The 6,017-nt window shown below is 43.9% G+C and overlaps 1 pseudogene; it reads right to left on the bottom strand.

The window, feature by feature from the left end:
• LOC107665563 (protein eyes shut homolog) overlaps positions 1-6,017 on the bottom strand; it is a 218,051-nt pseudogene that overhangs the window by 26,137 nt on the left and 185,897 nt on the right.

Below are 6,017 nucleotides of genomic sequence, written 5' to 3'. Positions count from 1 at the left end.
GCGTGAACGAGCACTGATTTGCCTCCGATGTCGGGCATTTGTCGGCGATTTCACAAAACCTGTCGGCGAGTGAAAAATCGGGCTAATATCGTGCAGTGTGAACTCGGCATTACGGTTGTGATACGTTTTCGACACATTATACAGACAGTCGTGTTACTACAAAACATCAAGAAGCAGTTTCCTCCGTCTCCACTATCCAATGGAGCCATACAGCAGCTGTTTTGCGGTCGCGCATTGGCTATTGTGAAAGTACTGACGTAATCATATAGCCGTCATCATCCCGATTTCAATCCTAAATATCAAACATGTTTGATATGATCAGGGCGGCCCCGATTTGTGTGCGAGCAGATCGGGAGGTGCAAGATTCGATCTGTGAATGCATCACATTACCAGATAATCCGCGCCGAACATCGGGACCGATCGAGGGGCTCGACAAGATTTTTGCTCCGATTCTCGGGAGGGGGAAATCGGGGCTAAATCGGGCTAAAAATCCTGTAGTGTGAGCCAGGCTTAAGACAGAAACAGGGCATGGGAGGGAGGAAGGAAAATCTCATTAGATCATGCAGCATTCACAATAAATCCATTTAAGCATGAAAACTACACAAATTGGTGAAGGGAGTTCTGGGCTACTACTAGCCCACTCCACGGAAGAAAAATCATCTCAGACTCCTATACAAGCAGCGAATATATTCATCTTCCGAGCTTGTGTTCTGTCTCCATCCTTTGCTATTCTGCTACTCCAGCAATATATTTTCTCAATCATCTTGAAAATGTCAAAAGACAACTCCTCCCTGCTCACGGCTGAAAAACAATCCATTTCACGAACCTAATGCAACAGTAAAAGCTGCTGAATGTTTCAGCAATCTTCCCCACGAAGCTTTCAACTGTGGCTTCGCCTATATCCTGACATGATCTAACAGTTGTTCTGCAAAAAAACATCACCATCTTTACAGAAAAATACATGTAATTGGCATCCATATGCTAAAGTCATAGATTTCCTCGCTGTCCAATCAGCTCTTTCAGGCACTTGAAAAACTCGAGACTTGCTTATTCGAGCACCAGCTTTTGATTTCAGCCCATGTTGGGTTCAGGGCAAGGAGGGGAGAAAAATCCCCTCTCCGTTAATGACCAGATGCGAGCAATCAGGGCGACTGCCCTCATGCTAATTTGAAACAGCCTTGCAGGACACCTCCCTGAAGGCAATCAAAGCCCTACAACTTCAGGTAGCACTAATTACAACTCTGGGGAAGTTATGAGAGTCGCTCTGCATACAGATTGACAAATTAATGCCCGATTGGGACCACAAGAAGGAAATTCAACATGACTGACAGCCCGCCGCTGAACCAGTATTGCTGATGAATCCTGAACATAAGGACATGAGCTGATTCGATTGTTTGCGGAGGCTCCTGCAACGACTTTAATATTCTGATATTAGTACAAGTAGTGTGATGTTATGAGGTACTAATTATTTTAATCATGGCTCGATAATCGCTTTAGGTGCATTGGACAGCTGTTTGCATTTATAGAGACTTCTCATCAGGTTTAATGTGTCCTATATGATATGATGATTTCAGCGTTGGCAGTAAATACAGGAGAATGCAGTAACAATTGACTATTTTAACACAAAAGTATTTTTAAAAATTAAAGTGTTATTACAGTTAACTATAGTTAACTAAAACTGAAACTAAAACCAATCTTTACTTGAAATAAAATAAACTGAAATAAAATATGAAAAAACTATATAGGCATGTAAAAAACACACACACTTTCAAAAATAACTACAATTAAAATGAAAACAAAATATAAAAATAAAAACTAATTCAAGATATTAATAACAACTGCATTCCTATTTCAACAATACTAAAATAACACCCGTTTAACAAATAAATGGCATGCTATTATCAAGCAGTATTGTGGGCAATTGTGTTTAAAGCCAAACTCCTTCCCAGCTCATGTAACTGTTTTCTTCTCCAGACACATTTAAATGCCACCCACTGAGATCTACAGGGGTTTGTCCCTTTAGAGCATTAAATCAAATGAACCACAGGCAACGAGAGAGTAAAAAAACAGAATCCAAAAACACTCACATTACATTTATGCTGGACAGTACAAACATGATGTTAAAAAGGATTTAAATGTCACTTTATAAAGTGTGGCAGAAGACACAATCTTAAATGGCTACATGCTACCAAATGGCAAAGACAGCTAATATTTCTCAATGCGCATGTTAAAGAAATGTAAAGGAACATCTAGTGCAGCGCTCCAGTGTCTGTGCTGTGTCTGAGCATGACTGTGATGATCTAACTGGGCGCTGGTGTCATTCTTTCTGATGAGCTCTTGTGGACACATGGATACAGTCCTGAGGGAACAGAATCAGCACACTGGTTATTTACAGAGAGAGAAAGGGCACTATTCAGTTGTGCGGGAGTCTCAGTCAGATATCATTATCGGTTGACTTTTATTTCTTAAAAAGCACAAAGTATATACACCTCGATTCAAAAGTTTGGGGTTCGTAAGATTTTTAAAATGTTTGTGGAAGTGTTTTATGCTCACCAAGACCGCATTTATTTGATCAGAAATACAGTAATTATTAAATACAGTAAATACAGTTTAATAAATAAAAATAAGTAAATACAGTTTTACAATTTTAAATAACTCTTTTCTATTTTGATATATTTTAAAATGTAATTTATTTCTGTCATGACAAAGCTGAATTTTCAACAGCCATTTCTCCAGTCTTCAGTATCACACGATCCTTCAGAAATCATTTTAAATAGCTGATTTGGTGTTTAAGAAACATTTCTTAGTATCATCATTGTAGGAAACTGTTGTAATGCTTAATATTTTATATATTAATATATTATATACTATTTATATATTATATAATATTATACATATATTATGGGTGAATGATTTCTTCTCCACAAAGCCTTTTCGTTCTGACTGGAAGAAAGAAGCTGTTCCTAGTTGGCGTGACGGCACAAACAGCTGTTGATTCAGCGATTCCCCTGGGTGCTTCAACTAAAACAGCAGTTTCTCATCAAGGACGGCTCGCGTCTTTTTAAAGATGCAATTCTGTCCGTGTTCTCTTGGTTGCGGTCATTACCTGTCCTCTGTTGATGGCCACGAGTGTTGCCTTCAGTGTCTGGGCACCCAACACGCTGAAGCTGCGTTCGTGGATGACTCATGCGTTCATAGTGAGCGTATGAGCATGGCTTCGCTGCGATCTCGCCTCTCTCTCCTCATGGGGAACGGAACGGCAACCTCTGTCTCTACCCGTCCCGGTTTCCCTGTCACGAGCAGGGGACCAGCCGGTTAGAGCTCTGGGAGATCTGAGGGTCACAGTGAGAGCTTCTCCGCCAGGCACATCCCTGCGCACCTCTTACTCCTCCCGCAGCGAATGTGGCGGTCTCGTACATCAACCGGCAGGGTGGTCTACGATCACGTCGCATGTCACAGCTCGCCCGTCATCAGATGAACTGGCATACAACTGGCCTCGGGCTCTACGCAAGTATGCATTTTCCCCAGTGAGCCTTCTTGCACAGACACTGTGCAAGGTCAGGGAGGACGAGGAACAGGGTGCCAGAAGGTTGAATCCTCCTGGGCCACCCCTGGTGCCCTCCTGGGATCTCTCTACTGTCCTGGCTGGCCTTCAGAGGGATGAGCCGCTGGACTCAGTTGAGCTTAAGTTCCTGTCTGCTAAGACAGCGCTCCTGACCACGCTCACTTCCATCAAGCAGGTCGGGGACCTCCTAGCATTTTCGGTAAGCGAAAATTGCCTTGTGTTCGGGCTGGCCTACTCTCACCTTGTCCTGAGACCCCGGCCTGGATACGTGCCCAAGGTTCCCACCACGCCCTTTTGCGATCAGGTGGTGAACCTGCAAGCACTGCCCTCGGAGGAGGCAGATCCAGCCTTGGTGTTGCTGTGTCCCATAAGAGCGTTGCGCATATACATGGACTGCACCCGGAGCTTCAGAAGCTCTGAGCAGCTCGTTGTCTGCTACGGAGGTCAGCAGAAAGGGAAGGCTGTCTCCAAGCAGACGTTGGCCCACTGGATAGTGGATGCCTTGCCTTGGCCTACCAGACATCTGTAGAGTTGTGGGCTGGGGCGAGATTCCTTCGCGAGATTTTACAGTCTCCACATTGAGCTGGTTTCTTCCCGTGTGTTGGGTAACAGGTAAGTGGCAGGAAGAGCCGGCCGGTGTCACGCTTGCTGCGCCATTCCCCCTCACCCGGGGATGCGAGTGCCTTTTGCTCCTCCAGTAAGTTCCCTGGATGATGAACTCTGGTTGAGTATCCTCCAGTACCCCCGGCAGTCAGACTGGGCGGAGACAGTATCGGTGTTAGCTTGCCCGGGTTTCCAGTCAGCCCCTTTACTGGGCTAGGTGTCCATATGGCTTGATTCCCTGCGGGCGATCCCATATGTTTATTCTTCCACGGTAAGGTTTCCCTCTCGGTGAACCTGTGTCTTCCCTTTGACAGACCACTCTGTCAGTCTCTGCTGGCAGCCGTTCCTCCCTACTCCTAGGCAGGACCTGCATCAGAGACCCATTCCATATGTAGTACTGCCCCAGGCCTGGGTCAGTCCATATCAGTGTCTCTACATGATACCTCCCTACGGGCAGGATGTGGTCTCCGCAGCACCCTTCTCCGGAAGGCTCGCTTCCCCTTCGTTACTGCCAAGCTGTAAACAACAAACAGGAAAGGGGTGAAGCACCTTTCATGAAGGTCGAAATCCCTTCTCTTAAGAAAAAATTTCTGTCATAGGAACAGCGGCTTGGCTATCTCCAGCAGCGATGTACTCATCTTTTGGTCCCACTGGGGGCACCAAGGTCAGCGAATTTGCGCTGGGGCGTTGGGAAGGTTACGACCTTTGCGTAGCGGCTGCTTGTCAACATTTGCAGTGCTACAGGGTTGTGATGGGGTTCAGGTTGTGATGCTTTCCATGGACCCCCTATGTCATCACAACATACTGTAACTCGTAGTGACCGACAGATAGGGAACATCTCGGTTACGTGCCATGGTTACACGCTCACAGTGAATGCATAAACCATCCACGAATGCAGCTTCAGCGAGCTGGATGCCCAGACACTGAAGACAATGATCGTGGCTGTTGACAGAGGATAGGAAACGACTGCAACCAAGAGGACAGGGACGGAACGGCATCTTTAAAAAGACATGAGCCGTCCGTGATCAGAAACTGCTCGTTTAGATGAAGCACCCAGGGGAATCGCTGAATTAACAGCGCTGATTGTGCAGTAACGCCACCCAGAACAGCCTCTTTTTCCAGCAGCAGAGAGAATTTGCCTGGTGAATCTCGAACTGTGTTCATTAATTCGGCTCCGAAGCAAAAATCTGATGAGTGGATGCACCTGTCACCTATTTATACCCGTATGCACGGGGAGTGGCTCAGGTATGCAAAATCCACTAGCCAAAATTCATTGGCGTTTTCTCTGAAAGTCAGAGTGGATTGGGGCTCTCAAATAAACCCCCTATGTCATCACATAATGTCTCCATTCCCTCCATCAGGGAACGAGGGTTACGTACATAACAGAGACATTATTTCGTGAAATATTATTGCAATTTAGAATAACAGTTTATATTTTAATATACTTTAAAATATAATTAGAATTTTCAGCATCATTACTCCATTCTTCAGTGTCACATGATCCTTCAGAAATCATTCTAAAATGTTGATTTATTATCAATGTTGGAAACAGTTGTGCTGCTTCATGTTTTTTGGAACCTGTTATTACTTTTTCAGGATTCTTTTATGAATATAAAATAACAAAAAACAGCATTTATTCAAAATGGAAATCTTGTGTTACAATATACACAACCGTTCAAATGTTTGGACTCAAGTTTTTTCATTCTTTTTTTGAAAGTAATGAATACTTTTATTCAGCAAAGATGTTAAATGGATAAAAAGTGATAGTAAAGTCTCATATTGTTAGAAAAGATTTTAATAAAACAAATGCTGTTCTTTTTAACTTTTTATTCATAAAAGAATCCAGAAA

Source organism: Sinocyclocheilus anshuiensis, unplaced genomic scaffold, assembly GCF_001515605.1.
Source record: "Sinocyclocheilus anshuiensis isolate Anshui unplaced genomic scaffold, SAMN03320099.WGS_v1.1 scaffold407, whole genome shotgun sequence".
NCBI lineage: Eukaryota > Metazoa > Chordata > Actinopteri > Cypriniformes > Cyprinidae > Sinocyclocheilus > Sinocyclocheilus anshuiensis.
This window is presented reverse-complemented; position numbering and strand designations above follow the sequence as displayed.